This window comes from Alligator mississippiensis, chromosome 5 (assembly GCF_030867095.1).
Source record: "Alligator mississippiensis isolate rAllMis1 chromosome 5, rAllMis1, whole genome shotgun sequence".
Classification (NCBI taxonomy): Eukaryota; Metazoa; Chordata; order Crocodylia; family Alligatoridae; genus Alligator; species Alligator mississippiensis.
The window spans coordinates 91,144,545-91,166,855 of NC_081828.1; positions in this window are offsets into that span (position 1 = coordinate 91,144,545).

Sequence of the window (22,311 nt, forward strand, 5' to 3'; positions counted from 1 at the left end):
CACATCTAAAACTTGATTGTTTCCTTTCAATTATGATTTCCTTCTTCTGATACATTGCTACTTCTGGGGGTCCTGACATACAACAGGTTGATTTCATCAAGAAGGTGCATTATTTATCATGTGAGCACTATGAAGTATATACATCAGCACTGCTCATAAGAAAAAACACACACCAGTGAAAAATGTTTTTTTAAACAACAACATCATTTCTTGCAGCTCCTCTGTCTGACAGCTACTATTATTTTATAAGGGAGGTGACTGGCAGACAGAAACTAACATTTATATTATTTGTGATGGCAATAGGCTTCAGTCCTTTTCTCATTACTTTGTCATTCTCAATTCACCTCGCTGTTTCTCGAAGCATAGCCATTTCATTTCACAAAGAATTCATCTGAACAAACATAAATAGAGAGCCTGGACAATTCACTGTTCTGTCCTTTCAGTTCCTGAAAGATCCATATTTCAGTTGGATATGGCTTTTGTTTGGCCATATGCAACTAAAACCTTTCAAGAGTGTTGCCCATTAGAACATAGGAAGCACCTATGGAAAAAAAAAAAAAATCAAGTTCCTTAAAAGCATATTATGATGCAAAAATTCAGACGCTCTGACACCAAAATATTGGCAACTTACTATAGCATTTAGTTTTCTAGAAGGAAGGAAGGAAAGAAAGAAGGAAGGAAATCAAGCCAAACTGCTTGGTAATTGTAACATACAACTCTAGAACACTGTGGAATTTTGACCAAGCATCTTTTCCTGAAAGGCTAAAGTAAATGCTATGCATGCACGTGGTTACATTCTTGGCCCTTCCTGGCTATTTTATAATTAAAAAATAAAAAATAAAAAAATCAATAAAAGCTTTGGTATGTAAACACAATTAACATTAAATTGTTGAATACACCCTGTCTATTTTCTACAAGGCTGATCTTTATAATTATTTATGCTCAAATTAGTCACATAAAGATGCAAGCTGAATGAAGCATACGGATTGCCTATTATAATAAAACTTGCTTTAACAAGTAGATCATGCACCTGGTGCTTAGTTAAAATTAAAACAATTTATTTGTTGTGCAATCCTTTTAACTTTCATTTTATTTTATACATTTTTAAGACTTTCTCCATTTTTATTTTATTTTATTTTTTTGCTGCTGGGAAAGAAGGGGAATAAAAGAAAAATAAAAAGATTTGTTCTGTATGCTTTATTTCCTCTATTTTTTCAATATTTTTTCTAGTTTTCCCCACTTTCAGTAGATTAATAGCCAAAGGGTGAAGGCCAAAAACCCCCTAAAAAACTCAAGCAAACCTTCTACTTTCAAGTTAGTGAAAAAAATATTAGCTATGTTTTGAAAATATTTTAAAATGTATTTTGTTTCAACATTTTCCTGACAAATTTTTAAAAATATATTTTTTATCCATAAAAAAAAACCAAAAACACCTCAGTGGGGGGGAAAGGACTTTGTTGGGATGGGGGGAACCAAAATGAAAGTACTGGCAGTATTGTCTGCTTTTGGGGGAAGTGAGGAAAGGGTTGCATCTTCTATTAGGAGGCTCAGCTTTCATAAGAACATCCACTCCGCGCATCCACAATGCAACTAAAGGTATACTTGCAGCATGTGAAGGCAGACCCATTCTAATTTTAATATAGTTGGCTCAGGTAAATAGCAGTGAAGACAGAAATTCAGGTTTCAGCACAGGTTAATAACTTTGATATACCTAGAGTGTTCCCAGTACTCGTGTACATCCTGAGCTGAAGCCCAACACCACGTCGCCATTGCAATTATCCCCCTGTGCTAGGAAAGGTAACGCTAACCAAAGTATGCCACCTCAAAATAAATCATGTTGCCGTTGATGTTATTTAAAGGAGAACTTGTGTTATTCCAATACATCCCTTTATTAATAATTCAACGTTGCTTAGTAGTGTACAAAACAAAGCCTGTTCCATCTGAGGCAGGAAGCACTCTGTATTAAACAGCACTCAAAGCCATTTTTTGCACTCTGTTTTACAAAATCAAGAGGATAACATTTTGGCATCATTTTGGAGCTATTGGGAGTAACAAAACCAGTGTCCCTGTCCTAAAACAGTTCTTCTCGGTCCTTCATGAGCAAAACCACAGGGAAGATAATTACAGAATTATGTGTACTATGATGGCCACAATGTTGCTTATTGCTTTACTCCATTAATATCACCCACATGTTCTAGGTCTTAAAGGCTCACAGAGTCTTCAGTTCCATGTTCTCTCTTTATGCAATGCTTATTCTGGGATACAGTCCTGTGAGTTTTTAAGCTCCTTTGGTAAGTCATGGAGTACCCACAATCACTCTTTGTAATCAGTGGGAATTGAAGTTTTTCAGGTCCTTGACAGGAGGCACAGGACCATAAACTATATTCTGAGTGAGAATATTAAGCAAACTTTCAGAGTTCTGCCCTTCTTTTTTTTGTTTCTGCAGCTCCTTCCACACTATGAAAGAAAGGTGTGCTGTGGCTGCTTGCCCTCTTGCTGGGGTCATCTGATCCCAGCTGTCTTTCCTGCCCAAGTGCAGTGGGGCTGGACCTGATGATCTGTAAGGTCCTTTCCAGTTCCTAACAACTATGAAACTATGATCCCGTGCTTTCCCTGAACCAGCAATAAGATGTGATGGGGTCTGATGCATGATCCCACAATCATGCCTCCTGCCATGCACATGTGGCATGACAAGAAGTATGATTGTGTGGATCATACATCAGATCTCATCACACCTGTGCATCAGGGGGGGGGGGTCCAAGTGAATGATCAAAGTGCAGCTTAAGACCAACTCTGAGTTACCCAACTTAAGTGTAGGGGTGATTCTATTACCTCATTTTGGCATTTAAGTACTCCCATTATAGTAATAGAAACATCCTCTGGAAATGCAGAGAAATCTTCCTGTTCCTATAATGGTGACACTTATAACCGTGGGTAGCAGAATCTAGGCTGTGCTAGATGGGTAGTTCAGAGAGTTGGTCACAAGCTGTACTTTGGACATCCCCTTGGTGAAACAGAATTCTAGTCATACTGTTTTCATTCTATCATTCTAGTTTCTAATTGGAGAGACTGTATTTTACTTATGCAGCAGTTTGAAAGCCCTGCATTTTTTCCACCAGTCAACTGTACCAGTTTCTAAAACAGCAACATTTTGAACAGTTCAGAGGAACAATGTTTACATATCCAGGAAGTACACACTACCACATGAAAAAGCAGTTTCTGCACAAAATATGTTAACAGCAGAAATTCTTAAGTGTAAAGTAAATTAAATAGAGGTCTTCCCTTTTGGATGTGGAAAGCAAGAAGGCCAACACCTCTATGTTTGTATATTTGCTCATATCTTCTGCAATAGTTTTTCATCAAGAAAATGCCTCCAAGTATAGAGAATGAGAAGTACTCCAAAACAATGACAGCAGAATAACAATTTGGGAAGATGCCCACTTTCCTGTTCCTATTGTAATAAAGCTGCATACCCAATAACAAGAAAATTGACTACTTAAACTCCAATAAAAATATTGTACTTATTCCTCTTTTAAGCACAAAATAACTCTCAAAGTTCTAAGTTGAAAATGAAGCAGCCTTGTACAAAACATTGATATAGTAATAAGCAATGTCTCAGTATCATATCTGATCATAATAAACACAATTATTTCATTAAGATTTTATTCGCTTACTTTTTCATTAAACATTTTAGCTTTTGAAATGCTATTATATTTGTAGATAATTAGTTTACAAGTTCTATAAACTAAGTGAATAATGAAAAAACCCAAAAAATAAGTTGTGAAATTTAGTTACAGTTGACAAATTTTGCTGGGCATTTTGATCTCCTTTCTTTTTTTTAATAGTGTAGATATTTATGGAGGCAATGGCTGAGAGTAATCAAAGAAGCCTAGGAGATTTACATACAATTTCCATTAAAACAGGCCACAGTTAGTTTAACCTCTGCCTATACTTTATGCTGAGTATCAGAATAAGAGATTGTACTAGGACCAGAATGTTTCCTGTCTTAGACTTTGTGATTCTAATCATGAAAAGGGAAGTCCAGCAACCTACCAAACCTAGGCAAGACAAGTTGAGTACTGTGCTGCCAGACTTCTTTTAATGAAACTTCAAATACAAAGAGGTATCTTTACCTAAATTATCTTTATTCAAATTCATTCATCTCACATCAAACCAGAGATACCTACAATAGATTTTATGCTCATTTACAGTTCACCCAAAACTAAAGAATTCCTAAGTCAATTTTTGACATTACTCAGCAATAGTGATGAAGTATGAAAGACTTGTCATAGTGGATGGTTTCAACATATATTTTGATAAAGCCAAAATGCAAAAGCCAAAAAATTCATCTTGTTACCTCCCTCCATAGGAATTTCATAAGTCATTTTTGGTCCAACTTATGCAGCAAGTCACATACTGAAATTAATATTCAGCTGAAATGTCAAGATTGACAATGACTACTTTGAACCAACCATCATCTCATTAAGACAGAGGTCATAGTCCTTTCAATCCCAGTACAATGAGCCAGAAAAATGAAACTGGATAACCATGAATATTCAAAGGCTTCAAGATCCAAATCCAGAAAAATTAAAAACAGCAACATCCTATCCACAAAATGGGTACATCCAAGGGCCTAATGAATCATTGCCTGACCAATCAACTTACTGGGGTCCTTGTGGTTCATGATCCCATCAAGCTCAGAGCTGATTTCAAAGCCTTCCATTGACTGGGGCCCAGGGCACCCAAGAACGTATGAAACCCCCAGAGATAGCTGTTTTTTACCCTGCTCCTCTGGCACAGCAGAAATCTTCATGATATGGGTAAAGCTCATCAATGCAGAACACAGATTTCTTCAGGGCTGATCTGAGATTGTGAAATTAACTCCTCTAGTAACTAAGGACCTTTGCAAGTTTCCATATTTTCTGCTGAAAGCACAAAGGATATTTCTTTGACCTTCTCTTCTCAACAGGGAGATGCAGACACATTTCTTCACCCCACCTTGAACAAAAAGGAATGGGGGGGGGGGGGAGGGGGGCACATGAGGGAAAAATAAAACAAGATAATAAAAACCCTACCAAAAAAACAAGATATTTCACTATATGCACATCTTTCTTCCTGGTTAGAGCACAAGCAAAGAAATGCTTGATATGTTAGTTACTTCTTTTAATGACTTACTGGAAGGCACTCAAATACTATGGTGATAAGTGTAACATAAGAACCCATAGGAAATACAGTAATTAAACCAGCCTTTTAACTAGAAGAAAGCGGTTTCTGGTCCACTTACTAAACTCTCTTAAAACGGGATCCTGCATGGATGTTTGTGAAAAATAAGGAAGTGGATTGTCCATACCAGCCAATCAAATTTGAAGTAATTATGCAACCAAATATTTGTTGAAGTACTGGACCTAAGCTCAAGTCACTCAATGAATTAGCATGTCTTAGCTAAAAGGTTCTCAAACACCAGGTCCTATTCAAGCACAGAATTACATCCCCTACATAAAATTAAGAGAATCCTATTTTTAAGTGAATATATAAATAGTTTTCACTCATGGGATGTTATCCAGCTTCAGCTCACCAACAGAGTTTCAAGTAAATATAAGATTAATTTCCCAAATTACTAGACAACTGGAATACCCCTTTTAATTACAGCACTGGTTGCTAGAGAGCTTGCACCCTGAGGAGTGTACAGATGTCTTGCTGTGCCCATGTTTTCCTCCTGCTTTTTTATAAACATTCACACAACTGCTTCAATATAATTGAGTTTAGATGAATATGATCACAGTATTAATTATGAAAGATAAGATAACAGGTTAGGAAACCTAATTAACTCATCAAACCTCAGGTCTAGTCTACAATAAATTGCCTGCCTGTCTTGAAATTAAAAGCTACGGTAGATTGATGTAATAATTGTAAGACTGTATTTACATACGAGGCCTGAAATTAATTTTGATAAAGACTCCTGATCTTTATAGACTGTACATCTCCAATAAAGCACTTCAAATCCACTGCCACAAAGTGCTCTTATGAACAACTAATAGACATTAGGCCTTTAAAATGGAAATTAGATGCAAGCAAATTAGCACTAAATATATCATAACAAATCAATTCTAAGGTCACCATAGCAACTTCCAAAATGTTAAGCATGAACTATATGATGAAGTAATTAAATATGCTTTCATTGTATTCATTCAATTTATGTTATACTAAGATGTGACTCTATTGCTTCCTCAGGAAGTTTCATTTGACACCACCCCCAGAAAATAATTTGAAAATTTCTCCTTCATAAAAAGGATTAATTGTGATCAATGCAGTAAGGATTAGCCAGTGCTCTGCTCTGAGCAATGGGTAGGAGTACTCAAGCACTTGTTTCTTACTATTTGGAAAAGCAAAGTGAAAAAACTGCCAGTGCTGGAGAAGTCAATGCCTTGGTAAGTTGTTCCAGTGGTTACTTGCCCTCACAGTTATGGTAAGACAAATTCAGACTAGAAATAATGGTCAGGCATTAGAGCTTGTCATACCATTATCTGCTAGATTGAAGAGGTCACTATCAAAGTTTTGTTCTCCATGCAGGTATTAAGGATTGATTTCTATTTCTCTTTACAAGCCCAAAACACAGTTTTCTTGCCATGGAAGTGGCATTTTCGGCACTTACACACAGATTGCAATTCCTCTACTCCTTCAGTAAGGACATTTAAAGTGTAGATGCCTTGACTAAACATGTTCAGTTGTCTACATATTTGTAGACAATCTACCCACACAGACACAAAGCTATTTGTGCATACACCTGAATATAAGACCCATAAAAATGGGGAAGGGAAATGGGGGTGGGGAAGAGGGAGAACAGGAGGGGTAAAACAGAGCCCCAATATCCAAGTGGTTAGGATACTAACCAGAAAGTAATCTTTGGCCTTTCCCATAGCTTAAGCACACCCTTTTGCAGTATCCTATTGAAGATGCAAGTGAAAGACATGAGTAAACAGGTTTCCACAGAGTTTCTAAATATACAATTGCTCTACAGGATAACACACCAAAGGTTACAGTCTATTTAGGAAAACAACAGATTTTCTACATGCCAACTCCCTCACTACTTCTCCTTCACCTAGGAGTCTCCTTGGAAATCCTAGCTGCATAAAGAAAAACAGGTTTCCCTAGGTTGTCTGGGCCCAGGGCTAGGGACAGACATGCAAAAAGCCTGAGCCTGAATTCAGTCTTTGCAGGTTAGTCTAACCTGGCTAGGCTAAATCACTTTGCAACTGTACAGATATCCCCTCTGGACAGAAAAAATGCAAGCACATGCCTGCAGTGGCTCAGACTAGAAGCTGGGGGGTGGGGCAAGGTGCTAGACCAGCCTTCCCTTCCCTTGCACAGGGCTGAGCTGAGGGGGGCATGGCTAGGCCATGGCAGGATGCTATGATTAGGGAGCGTCCCCCTCTGCCTCCCCAGCATTTAGGACCCCATCAGAAGACAAATCCTCACTCATTAGTTCAAGATCTTCGTAAAGAACATTTTTCCAAAGAAAGGAATGCAGGGACATTACCAGCTGAGCTGTTGATTAGCTCTAAAAAGCCGTAAGTGGACACTGTCCTATCTGCCTTACACAGCATTAGCTAGCATACCACATTCTGGCTATGCTCCCTGTTGTGGGGAGAGGAGGAAGGGATGTCTACTTAAGCAGGAAGTATTGAGGGGAGACAGGGAGGCATGGGGAAGCCAGCAGACCCTGCAAGTCTCTGTCAGAGCTCCAGCCAGGGAGCAGAGGGGAGGGGCCAGCCCTGCTGTGGAACAGAGAGCCCTGCCCAGCTCAGAGAGCATGCCAGGATGCTGGGGGAATCTGATTTAACTTAAACCAGCAAGGGGTCTGGGACAGAGATTGCATAAACTGGTTTGATGCAATCAAACTTCAACTAAGTCTAAACTCAGTCTAAAGCTAAATCAAATCAGCTAAGTCTGATACTACATTCAACCAGGTTTATCTCAAACTGGTTCCAGCCATTTTCACACTGGTTTATGTGTACTGAGTGTCTTTTCTGTTACAGGTTTAAACCTGTTTATGATCATTTAAACCAGTTTATGTGTAATGTCTGTTCCTAGCCCTGATGCAGGAAACTAAATCAGCCTGAGCTGCTGAAAACAGCCAAAATGAGAGGATGCCTCAGGTCCTCCCATTTTATTCATCTCAGTTCTTCTTTTAGGACACTCATTGACTAAACCCCAGTAGGTGATCACCAGGGATCCTAGTTTTCTCTGATTTAAAAAAAAAAAATCCCCATTTTTCAGATATAAAAAGTAACCCAAAAATCCACATTTTTCCATGATTAAAATGAAACACTATTACGTATATATTAGTGGCATTTCATTTTAATCATGGGAAAAATGTGGACTTTTTTCATATCCAAAAACTGGGGATTTTTTTTTTTTTAATCAGAGAAAACCAGGATCCCTGGTGATCACAGACCCCTGCCAGAAGCCTTTGTTGCCAAGGTGGCCTCCCCCAGACAACCCAATTCTCTTTGCTGGAAGCAAGCTTCCTGTATAGGATGTTTGTTTTTGACTACCCTTTTAATAATTCTTTCATTTTACAACACTCAACTGTTTCATCTTAACATGGAGATAAAAAGACAGCAGAGAAGACAAAAGCTCATACAGTCAAATTTGATTTAGCTGCTTTAAAAGTTTCTAATCATAAGTTCAAAAAGTGACTTCACAAGTGTTACAGAAAGATCTTTGTAATCTTTCATTTTTAAGAAGGTAAAAGTCAAGAAATGTTCCACCCTTCTGGGAATACTATTGTATCCCATAGTAGAGGAGATCTTATACAGCTGTGGTAGTTAAAGAAATTTGAGTCAATCTATATAATTTAAAAGAATTTGTGGCCTTTCTGGCCCTTGCTACAAAAGTGAAAATTTTAGACCCTTTTCCTAGTATGTTATCTAGCCCTACTCTAAAATTCTCATTGTAGATATAATGCTAGAGGCATTATGCTTGCCAAAGCACAGGGTCTATAGGAGCTTTTTCTAGGGCAGCATGCCTCTATACAGTATCCTATTGAGACCAGTGGTTTACAGCCACAACTCATCCCTGTCTATATTTAAAAATTCATTGCACATATTGCTAGACATTCTGCGGCAGCAATACTGCAAATGAACTCCATCAGAAGAACAGACTGTAGTAAGATCTATCGATTTTTCTTTCATTTCAACATTCACAGTTCTACACACTTCTTTCTTGTATCCTGTAGCCTATTTACATAAATAATAAATCTAAGACATAGTTATACCTATCTGCATTCAAAAAACTCCTAGAGACTTCAGCAGCAATCCCACTACTCTTAATGAAGGCAATCAGAGTGGCCCATCTCTAAGCAAGCCTGAAAGCAGTGTGGTAATACAATGAAATAATGTGGTTAGATTATGCACGGAGGTAGCTTTACAAGGAGAAGTTGAAATTTCAGTCAGATGTTTGAAATGCAACCTTCACTGAAGAGCTGAAGTGAAAAACTTTAAACATTTGGGTGATGGGGGGAAGAGGCTGTGGAGGAAGGCAAACATATCCACAAGCATTTGAGTTCTGGAATAAATTTGCTTTTCCATATAAACATAACAAACTTTTTTTAAGGTTCCCTTAAAGCTCTCTTATGCAATGAGATATTTAAAAAAATCCTTTACATCACAGGTTTGGGTTTAACAAATATTAAAAAACATTTTCTTTTCTTCAGGAGAATGGTTTCTAACACCAAAACCAGAATTCTAAACAGCTTTCAGATCTTCTATGCATGGATGACACTTTTTATTCCAGTTGCATTCCTGGATAACTGTTCTTTAATATAGCTTTAACTGCTGCTATACACCTGGGGGGGGGGGGCAGGGAGAAACAAACTATTTGTTCTCTCAGTTATAATGCATTTCTTTCATTCTGCAATTAATTTATATTTGATCAACCCACAGACAGACAGAAATCCATCTTTACTTATTGTAAAACCCAACTCAGCAATACTTCTCTTTTTCTTTACTACTTTCACATTCTCTTTTTCCTTTGTAAACTGTACTTATGCTTTCTTCTTTATGCTGATGAGTGCTCACCTGGCTCTCAAAACAAGCTGGCAAAATGCTAATCTTCACTTCATCCTTTCCAACCATATTCTTCCATGTGATTCTCTACATCAGGGCCATAGTTTTACCTGCTAATTGCCCAGCTGATTTATATTTCTACTGTTTCTGTTTAATCATTAAAAAAAATTAGCCTCATGTTCAGAAAAGTCTTTCCATATACCAGTCAACTATGGGGTAGGTTTTGTACCTTTAAACAAGTTTCATATCAGCTCCACTACGGTCTTTAAAAATTGTTATTTATGGAAGTTATTGATTCACAAAAGAGGCATAATTAGCAGGTTTTATATCCTGGGCAAGAGCACTGGCCACCATTCTTGTGTGACCCCGAAGTCAGTGCCTGGAGCTAGTGCCCTGTTTGTCCACTCATAGTTATGCTACTGAGTTCACAAAACTCAGAGATAGATTTTTAAGTCCAGCAATTCAGTGTGGAAATGCACTTGATCCATCTCTCTCATCGTGATCTATCAGCTGTCTTAAAAGAAACTGAAAGCATCTGTTCAATTTGTGTTGATGAATTTTAATATTTGATTTGAAATCCTCTTAAAAGCTGATTGTCTCTGTTCTACTGAACAGATATTTTAGGCAAACTGGACAGCTGTATTGGATGTTTTTCTGTGGGATTTGATTGCTTATAGTATGCTGAGTTTTAATATATCATTCATTCTTAACACCAGTTTGATAACATCTTGGTTGGTTACAATCCAATGCTATTGCTACTTGAATTTCAAGCTGCTGTGAATCAGCTTGAAACATTCATTTCTACATTCATTATTGGGACTTCAGTATTATTACAGGGAAGTGGGGGGGCACAGGTGCTAAGGTCCATAGTTAACAGCATGGAACAAGTTCAAGGCCACAGCAGAAGCACCCATAACACAGCCCTATCAGATTCCAACAAATCTGCAAATTCTGCTAAATGCTTTGTCACAAGAACACAAAAAAGGAAAGGAAAGTATTATTATCATACAGCTCAGCTGTCAAAAATGCATACCAAGGAGTCAGATACATATAACAAATTGCACACAGATTGAATGTAGTCTAAGGTATACATGCACAGAATATTTGTTTGAACAATTTTAAATAGGGACAAACAGCAAAAAAGCTCAGTCATTTTACATGCAGTTCATGAACAGAGAAAGTTGAATTTACTGGACAAATACTTTATTGGAAGTTGTTCACCTAGCTCTAATCACCATTATAAATGTTAAATAGATCTCTCTGCAGTAGCACACCTTTGGGAGAAATGACACTTTTGTCACTGTTCAGCAGAACAGCTTCAATTTATTAAGCTGACTTTTATAGTGCCAATTATCAGTCCATTCTAGTGGTCTGATAGTGATGTTAGAACTCTAGACCTTATTTAGGTGCTTTCAAATATTTCATGAAAATTTCTCTAAACTGTACCATTTTTTATCACTACACCGAATAATTTACCCAAAAACAGAGCTCAGGAGACTCTGCCATATTCCTGATGCACTTACTCAGCATTCTTGTTTCTTAATAGTTTTCCGCCCCCACCACTGCTCCTAACAAATGGAGCACTGATGCATTACCTAAAAAGGAAGTCAAACTTAACCTCTCTGTACTTGAGTCAAAACAAAATCAAATGTCTGCCCAAACTTAGGTGGTTCATCCATCCAGTCTAGTTAAAGCACTCCAGTTTCTGCAGCCAACAACATTATTTCTTGTAGCCTGAATCCCCAACTCAAAACGTACCCTTTTATAGCTAGGTCTGACAGGGAAAGGCTTGAACTCTCATCTTTGATCTATAGAAAGGGACCTTAACTGTTTAACTGGACTCTATCACCTTTTTATTTCTGGATATTGGACCACTATGTCACAAGGTCACATTATAACTTATTCATACATACCTGGAATATTTGTGATACTTGTAAAGTTCAGGAAAAAAACAGGAATTGTGACAGAACTTTTTTTTCAAATATTCAGGCCAGGAGTGAATCAATCCCTATTATTTTCCTATTATCTTACATTCAGGAAAATGTTATACTAAAATTTTGACACCACATGCTAACTAACAGAGATGGCAAATAAGGAAGGGCAAAATGACAGTTAGGAAAAAAGGAATTGTATCCAAAATCCTAGCCCAACGTGCTATTCCTCAACTTCTGTCTTATCTGTAGTTGTAATAAAGGCTAAAGAAAAGTAAAATAGCCCCCTATTCAAAATTCACAGTGTAACAGGAGGGCGGGTCAGGGTCTCCGTGCTCTCCTCTGCCTTTCTCCTTTACCATGCCAAGTTGCCAACAAGCACCCTCAAATCCTTGCCCACCACGACTTTGATGTCATATGTAATTTATAGGGAGGCTGCCCTTCATCCTCTTGGCCACAGTTCTCTTGTCATCACTCGTCCTGTTCCTGTACTGGGTGTTCTGTGCACCCCAGCATTATGGGCTATGCATGGCTCCAACCAGCCCTGCACTATGCCCCAAGCCTCGCAGGTGTAACTGAGGTTGTTCGGTCTCTCTCTGCACCCTCTCCAGCGCTCGCGCTCTCTGGGGCTTCTCGCTGCCCCCACTCTCTGGGGCTAGGGTTCCCACGCTGCTGCAGGTCCCCTATGAGGCCTCCTCCATCCCCTTTTAGCCTCGCCCAAACCGCCGGTTACAAACAGCAAACAAAACACAAGCCCCTGGGCTACAACAAACTCCAGTCGTCCGACTATAACATTAATCCAGCCACCCCTAGGGTGCGCCATCCTTTACTCATCTCAAACGGCTGATGCATTCAGGGCTCTTCCCTCTGCTCACTCAGGCAGAGCTCCTCCCCCCTTGTCTGCCAGCAGGGAACTGCCTCCTGGCCTCCAGCCTGTGATTTAATATAGAAGCCAGGCCCTGCCCCTTCTTGGTCAGCTGGCTAGGCAGGTGTGGGTCACTAGTTCCCTCTAGTTGCCTCAGCAACCAGCACCTGAGGAGTTATCCTGGCTCTCCAAGTAGCAGGCACCCTAGTGCCCTGCTACACACCTCCCCCATCACGATTCCAACTCACCAGGCCGGGTCTTGGTTCTTATCTGCTGCACATCTTCTGTCTCAGTTCTCTCAAGTCCTGGCTCTTGTTCTTCAACCCCTTCAGCACGCAGAGGCAGAGCTTTTAAGGCACCTCCTACCCACCTTTTACCTAAGGCGCACCGTGTGGGATTTTATGGGATGTGCCCTGCAGCGGGCAGTCCCCCCACACTAGCCAACCTTGGTAGGTTACGCTCCCTGTTGGGTTGAGCTCCAGCCTGCCTCTCGGGGGTTTCTCTCTCTCCCCTCTGGCCCATCTATATTCCATCCCTGTACACCCTGGTCTCTTTCCTAGGATGAGTTGTGGGGTTTCTTGTCTCCTTATGACTTTCTGGAGATCCTGAAGCTTCCCCCAGATCTCCCACTGCCTCCTCAATGCATTCTGGATATCTTCTTCTTTCCAGAACTCTACCTTACCCCGGCCGGTGGATCTTCCTCCCGGTCCCTTATACACCTTCACATATGCTACGCTCCCAACTTTTTCTTCAATGAGGCTTCTTAACATCCACCACCTGACCTGTCTAGGGAGGCCATTTTCATAAATCTGAGGTCTCTTTTCAGATTTTGACCCCGCTTTGGGTGGTAGTTCCTTCCTCCTTGTCCCTTGTGTCTTGGCCCAATTTTCTTTCCTGGGCACAACTGATCCCCTTTTTGCGGGGTCTGTCTTTGACCCGTATTGCCCTCAGCCCTGGGCCACCTGTGTACCATCCTGGCAACTTGAGCGGAAGGTCTTGCTCCTTGGGGAAACCCTTCACTGCCGTCCCTGCTTCTACCAGGCCTACTTCCCCTGGCTGCCCCCGACTTGGTGCTATACTGCTTCCTTTGGCTCGTAGTCGGAACAGTTCCTTCAGCTGATATTTTAGCTGGCTCATCTCCTTTGCATGGTGACTCTACCATTGGTCCCATCTCCAGTTCCAATACTCTAAGATTGCCGGCAGAAACTGCTTTTGTAGGGCCACAGAATTGTCCCCTGAGGATTTTTCCTCCCTGGCGCTATTTCCAGACTGTCCTGTTCCAGCCTCCTCCCTAGGATCCTCTGGGCCTAGGTCTCTGGGGAACTTTGTGGGCTCGAGATACTCCAGAGTTCTTGATCAAGTGGTTTCTAACAGTGCCTCTGCCTTCTTCAAGGACCTTTTCAATATTTCTCTCTCTCAATACTGTTCTTGATGTTCATCCTTGGCGGCCCCCTGGTACTCTGCTAGTAGGGTTCCCCGAGCCTCCAACCCTTCCCGCATTCTGTCCATGGTATTTAAGGTCTGAGGTTTCTGCCCTGCTCCTACGAGGTTTGTTACCTGCCTTTTGTCTGACCTCTCAACCTCCCTCAGGTCTTGGATCTTTATAGCCATCTGGTCATTTGCTTCTGTAATCTTTTTCCCTCAGTCTCCAGACCCTGGATTTCTTGCCTCATCATTTGCACTTCCTGCTGTAACTGCTCATTTTCTGCCCTTATCCCCTCTTCCTAGGCTGTCTTCTAGAAGGGTTTTAAGGGACTGTACCTGTTGCCCAAGTTTATCTTTTTCCCCCTCCACACTCCATAACTGGGTCTGTAGCCAGTCATACTCTCTCTCCTTGGTTTTTAGCTCCCCTTCCAGGGACAGCCTTTGCTCATCCAACATCTCATAATTCACCCTAAAATTTTTAATCTGTTCCATCTCTCTCATGAGTACCTTGTCTGTCTCTTTGGCCTGGGTATGGCTTTTGACCAGCTTGTCCTGCAATTCCTGTGCAAGTTCTTCTGCACTCATACTTTTCTGTTGCCAGCTCTCTAGCTCCTCCTGCAATTCTCCTATCCTGTCCTCCTGGCTATGGACTTCCTTTTGGAGGACTCCTGTTATGCCTCTGGCTACTTCTAATTTCCATAGCACCTCCTTTTGTTCTTCTGCCTATTTGGTGCCGGCTTCCAGAGACCTTGCTCCCTCCCCCCCGCTATCATTTCCTCCTGCAGTTTTTTTCAATTTCTCTTCCCTTTCCCGACTCCTCTGAGCCTCCTGGGAAATGAGCTGTTCAAGTGCCCGCATCTTTTCTGCCTCTATCACCACTAGGCACCTGATTTCCTTCGATCCTCCCTATTTCTTGCCAGACTGTACCTGTAGCCCTAATGCAGCGACCTTCACCTCTGCTCTCTCTTTTTGGGCTTTTGCTATTTCTAGCTCGCACTCCAACTGGGTCATCTTCTCCATCTCATCCATCCTTAGATGCCAGTTGAAATTTTCCTTTCTCTGGTCTCCCATGCTTCCTACCTGCATCATTACTACCCCAACTTTATCTTTCGGGGTTGGGGCCTCAGTCTTACTCCGTGAGATTCCTGGCAATGGGCTTCCTCCTTCCACCCCGCCTCACGAGCTGTGGCCCCCTTACCTTTCTCGGTTCTATTCTCGCCCACAGGTTCATTCTCCTTCCTTCTTTGTGCATGGCCGAGCATTCCCGGCCAATGCACCACTGTAACAGGAGGGTGGACAGGGTCTCCGTGCTCTCCCCTGGCTTTCTCCTTTACCATGCCAAGTTGCCAACAAGCACCCACAAATCCTCACCCACCACAACTTTGATGTCATATTATTTTATAGGGAGGCTGCCCTTCGTCCTCTTGGCCATGGTTCTCCTGTTATCACTCACCCTGTTCCTGTACTGGGTGTTCTATGCACCCCAGCCTTATGGGCTATGCATGGCTCCAACCACCCCTGTACCATGCCCCAAGCCTTGCAGGTGTAACTGACTTTGTTCAGTCTCTCTCTGCACCCTCTCCGGTGCTTGGCAATCACTGCCCCCCTCTTTGGGTCTAGGGTTCCCATGCTGCTGTGGGTCTCCTATGAGGCCTCCTCCATGCCCTCTTAGCCTTGCCCAAACCACTGGTTACAAACAGCAAACAAAACACAAGCCCCTGGGCTACAACACAAACTTCAGCCGTCTGGCAATAACATTAATCCAGCCACCCCTAGGGTGCTCCATCCTTTACTCATCTCAAACAGCTGATGCATTCAGGGCTCTTCCCTCTGCTCACTCAGGCAAAGCTCCTTCCCCCTTGTCTGCCAGCAGGGAACTGCCTCCTGGCCTTCAGCCTGTGATTTATATAGGAGCCAGACCCTGCCCCTTCTTGGTCAGCTGACTAGGCAGGTGTGGGTCACTAGTTCCCTCTAGCTGCCTTAGCAACTGGCACCTGAGAAGTTATCCTGGCTCTCCAAGTAGCAGGCATCTTAGTGCCCTGCTACACACAGTATTAACTTGATATATGCCATCTTTTTCACGTGGATACTTTCTTGTGGCTTCCTTCTATTCCCTTTCTTTAGTCTGTGCACCAGTTAATATAGTTAGTCTCTTCAGTGTTGGGCTCTTGGATACCAAGCACTTACATACGGTCTATATATAGGAATACTAAGGCAAAAGTCCTTGACTTCAAGAAGGCCGACTTCAATGAACTAAGGAGATTACTAAGAGAGACACTGGGGACTCAGAGCCTCAATAAGATGGGAGTCCAGGATGGGTGGTTATTCCTTAAGGAGACGATCCTCCGAGCTCAGAGGGAGTCAATCCCAACATGAACCAAAGGAGGCAAGAGTGCTAAAAAGCCCCCTTAGCTCAGTAAAGGCACGCAGGATGATCTAAGGGCAAAAAAGGTGGCATACAGTCAGTGGAAGGAAGGGGCTATCACCAAGGAGGATTACACCTCTGTTGCTCATGATTGCAGGGAGGTGGTTAGGAAGGCCAAGGCAGAGATGGAACTAAGGCTGGCGACCAGAATTAAGGATAACAAAAAGTCCTTTTTCAAATACTTAAGGAGTAAGAAGAAGGCACCAGGTAATGTGGGGCCCCTACAAGACAGTCTTGGCAAGCTGGTAACTGCAGCATAGGAAAAGCTGATCTCTTCAATGAGTTCTTTGCCTCCATATTTCTGAGCAGGGACCGGGACAACTCCCCCACTAGGATTACTGACATGCTCAGGGGACACAACGCCATGCCTAGGGCCAGGGACAATCTAGTTAGGGAATTTCTGGAGGGGCTGGATGCATTTAAATCAGCCGGTCTGGTGCTCTTCATCCAAGGGTACCGAGGGAATTGGTGGAGGTCATAGCTGGGCCCCTGACATGGCTGTAGGAGCGCTCGTGGTGCTCTGGCCAGGTCCCAGAGGACTGGAAATGGGACCAATGTGGTCCCCATTTATAAGAAGAGGATAAAGGAGGACCCAGGTAACTATAGGCCAGTATGTCTCACCTCGGTCCTTGGGAAGACCTTTGAGGAAATGATCAAGGAGCACATCTGCAGGGGGCCCAGCATGGGAGGTAATGCTCAGGGGCAACCAACGCTGGTTCATTGCAGGCAAATCCTGCCTGACTAACCTTGTTTCCTTTTATGACCAGGTCACAAAGTCCTTGGATGTGGGCATTGAGGTGGATGTTGTCTACCTGGACTTTAAAAAGGCCTTTGACACTGTTTTTCACCCCTTGGTCATAAAAAAAAGTAGGCAACTGCAGCATTGATGCCTACACAGTCAGATGGGTGGCAAATTGACTCTATGGTCACACCCAGAAAGTGGTGATGGACAGGTCATTTTTGACCTAGAGGGATGTGGGCAGTGGAGTTCCCCAGGGCTCAGTCCTCAGGTCTGTGCTATTCAACATCTTTATCAGCGACTTGGAGGTGGGCATGGAAAGCACGCTGTCCAAATTCACTGATGACATCAAGTTGTGGGGAGAAGTGGGCACACTGGAGGGGAGGGGCAGAATCCAACTAGATCTAGACAGGTTACAGTGGTGGGCAGATGAGAATAGAACGGAATTCAACACAGACAAGTGCAAGGTATTGCATCTAGGGAGAAGGAACCTGCAACATACCTATAGGCTGGGGAACACCCTTCTCAACAACACAGTGGCTGAAAGGGATCTTGGAGTCATTGTTGACTCCAGGATGGACATGAGCCACCAATGCGAGGAAGTTGTTAGTAAGGCTAACCGCATCTTGATTTACATCTACAGATGCATCACAAGCAAGTCTAGGGAGGTGATTCTTCCCCTCCAACTGCAGCCTGACCATTGCCGTACAGAGTACTGTGTCCAGTTCTGGGTGCTGCACTTCAAGAGGGATGTGGCTAACCTTGAGAAGGTCCAGAGGAGGGCCACTCATATGGTCAGGGGGCAACAGACCAAGCCCTATGAAGATAGACTAAAGGGCCTGAATCTATTCAGCCTCCACAAGAGAAGACTGAGGGGATCTGGTGGCCATCTATGAACTCACCAGGGGGGGACCAGTGGAAAATAAGTGAGGCTCTGTTCCCCCAGGCACTACCTGGGATAACAAGGAACAACAGCCACAAATTGATTGAGAGTAGGTTCAGGCTTGATATCAGGAGGTATTACTTTATGGTTAGAGCTGCCAGGCTCTAGAAATGGGCTCCCAAGGGAGGTGGTGCTCTCCCCTACCTTGGGGGCCTTCAAGAGGAGGTTGGATAGATACCTGGCTGGGGTATTATGATCCCAGCACTTATTCCTGCCCAGGGCAGGGGGTCGGACTTGATGATCTGTTCAGATCCCTTCTGACCCTAGAAACTATGAAACTAACATGAAACACACCTCAATTTTGTTGGGGTTTTTTGCTTTTTTTTCCAGATTAGATTTAAATTAATGCTTCACATCCCTATGTCTTCCATCAGGTATCCCTTTGTTCCATAACTTTGGACAAACCCAAATCTCAGCAGCAAATTAATGCTTTTTGTTGCAATGTTTATCTGGTGGAATTCTCAAAAAGCATCTCCCCCAAAGATGAAGGAGAAATAACTAGGGCTACAGATTGCTTCCCCATTTTAATATACATAAATGCTAGGCAGAAGAACTGTTTGATTTAAAATACCACCATTAAAAAAAGTGCAGAAAGGGAGAAACTGCTGTGAGCAAAATTATTTGGTCCACATCACTCACTTCTGCTTCAACAGTCAGCACATGCATGGACAGTAGAATACCAAAGTTCAGACCTGCAATTATGAAAGAGCAAATTTCACTCTACATGATGACATTGAAGGAAATTACCTTGCTGACTTTAAATCAATTAATGTCTTCCTTTTCACAGGAGCTTTTCATCCACAACACTTAATGGAATCATTGGAAGCATCAGGTGCTTGGTACTTTTTAATAACTGGGACACAAGAGCTTTCTTCTATGCCTTAGAGTTAATATGTACACATAGGGGAAAATACAGACAAAGTGTAAACATTTATATTGTGATGCACACAAGGCCAAATGAATGGAAAGCCCTGTTCTATAAAATTAAGGACTGTAACAGCACCCTGCTTCTGGAGAATGCAGTGCCCTCTGGTGATACCACAAACTGTCTCTCACACCAGCTCCCACCAGGGTACCACCCTATCCTCATCTGTCACACTTTAATGGGCAACAAATATAAATTTGGGAAGGTGCCCTCTGAATACCAAAGTGGACCTTTTATGCCTCACCATACCATGTTCACCATCATGGTGCCTCACTCTGGCCTGATACTTTTAACTGTAATCCTAAGCAGGGCATCTCTGCACTCAATTGACTCCCATTAACCTGCTCTCACAGAGCTCTGGGGCCTCTGGTAGCCTTCCTTAGTCAGGGATCCTTGTCACTCTGGCCCCTGGGCCTCAGTTTCCACTAACTCACTTAAAGGTCCAAGTTCCTTTCTCAGACACCCACAGAGACTTATGCCAAGTTGTAGCCAGCCCAGGATGCTGATCCAGAGAGGTGGTGGTGCCATAGCAGATTGCCATTTTTAGGCTGGACAGCACTGCAGGAGCCTCTGGGCGTGTCTACATGTGCACTTAATGTGCAGTAGCCTATTTTAATGCATAGAAACCTATTGCACTACATATTAGCATAATTGCAGTTTTTACATGACATTTTAATGCACAGTGAGTGTCACTTAAAAACTGTGTGCATTTGTTACTGCTCATTAAGGCAGCCTAATGCGCATTTGTTTAGTACTTCACATTGGAGGTACTAAATTTAATGCTCATTAGGAAACAATGCACCCTTTGGGGACTTCTTTTAAACTCCCCAAAGCAAGTGAGAACCCCCCACCCCTTCCCCTCACCTTCTCCCCTTCCTCTTCCTGCTGCCACTGCTCCTTTCTCTGCTGTCCTGAGGGTCAGGAAAGCTTCTGAGTGACTTCTGCCCACTCCAGCTAGGACACAAAGGGGGCTGGGTTCAGCTGGGACAGAGCCATTTGCTGCTGCCACATCCCACTTTGCTGAAACCACATCCCACATCCCTGGGATGCTGTCACATCCCACTTTGCTGAATCCACACCCCACTTTGCTGAATCACCCCAAGATAGGCATTTTGGTGCCCAGTGCCTCTCATGTGCAGAGTGTATTACATATCATTAACATATCTATTTGAATATAAGATGACCCTGAATATGGATAATTAATAAATTTGTTATAACTTTCCAGGCATAGAATGTAATTATTGGATGTATGCCCTGAATTTGTTCCCTTTCTGCTACAGAAGGAAAAATACATCTATGGGGCCGGTTAGCTGCCTTGCCATTGCTTCCCCCCCAACTTCTTCCCCCCTTCCTTACTGACAGATCGTGCTGTCAGAAGCTTCAGTAGCCAATTCGATTTGGAAGAGATTCAGCCCGATTTGAGGACTGAATCTCTGAATCCAAATCAAATCAGGAGACCAATTAAAAATTCTGACTCGATTTGAAGCATCCAAATCAATACTGAAAAGTTTCAGAAAAGATTCAGCCGCTTCGGAGACTTGGTCATAGATTAAACAGGCAGCTGATACAGCTGCCTGCAGCTGATAAGTCTGCTGGCGTTGGGGGAGGGGAGGATTGGGGCTGGGGCGAGCTACCCAGCTGGGGTGGGGGGGCAGGGGAGCATGGAATGCAGGCACAGCTCATTCCAGGCAGAAGGGTGCAAGTGGCAACAGGGCACAGCGCCCACTCCAAGAGCTCCCGTGCCCACATCCCAAACCCCCCATGCCAGCTGGCAAGTGGTGGCAGGGCAGAGCCCCCACTCCCAATGTTGATGCAGCTGTTGATGCCCTGCTGCAACCCAGAGCTAGCTATGCCTGCATTGCACCCACCCCCACCCCGCACCAGCTTGGAAAGTGGCAGCAGGGCATAGCCACCATGGCTCCCCCTGCTGGCAGGCACAGCCTGAGGAACCATGGGAGAAGTCCTCATGGCTGCCCTGCCTGGCCCAGCCCAGCCTCCCGACACAAAATAAAAAGCCCCTCACTCACCAGCTCTGGCAGCAGCAATTGAAGCCTCTGATGGCTTGTGGCAGAGCCCCCCTGCACAGCACAGGGAAGTGGGGGGCAGCAGGGATCACCCCCTCCCCACTTGGCACCTGCGTGGCAGCTGCCCCATGGCATGGGTGCAGCACAGCTTGGCAGGATACTGGGCACTGTCTGGGAGCTGGGGTGGCACCAACTGTCAGCCAGAGCCTGGCACCACTCAACCCCAGTGGCCCCAGTTCCCAGGCAGTGTGCAGCACCCTGAAAAGCCGTGCTGCACCTGTACAATACAACAGCTGCCATGTGGGTGCCAAGTGGGGGTGTGGAGGGGCAACCCTGCTGCCCTCTACTGCTCCATGTTGCATGGGGTGGCTCTGCCAAGCACCCAGAGGCTCAAATCACCAGTGCTGCAGCAAGTGAGTGGAGGGCTTTTTAAGTGCCAGGACTAGTCTAGGGCCGGGCAGGGCAGCCATAGGGGCTTCTCCCACTGCTCCCCCCAGCCAGGGAGAGGCAGGCACAGCCAAAGGAGCAGCAGGAGAACCTGCAGCTGCCTAGCTGTCTGCCTCTCCCCAGCCAATCCAAATCACCAAATCTCTCCAAATCAGCACCGAATCTTGCAAAGCAGATTCAGCTGAATCAATTCAGGACAGTGATCTGAATCAAATCACTGTCCTCTGAATCAGCTGAATCCAAATCTGAATCAAATGCTTTCCTATTTACACAGGCCCACTGTCAGACCCTGTTCTCCCTGAGCACATTGAAGTGAAAGGCAATTTGAAAACACTGACCTTGAAATAAACATGCCTTTACTAATTTGCATATAGTACCCATAGATTTAGCTCATCCAAATTAGATTTAGCTCATTTTACCTTTTTTTAAACTATTAAACTTTTAAACTATTAAAATTTAAACTTTTTAAAAACCATTTACCTATTTTTTTAAACTATTGCAAGTTTTAATACAAGTACTC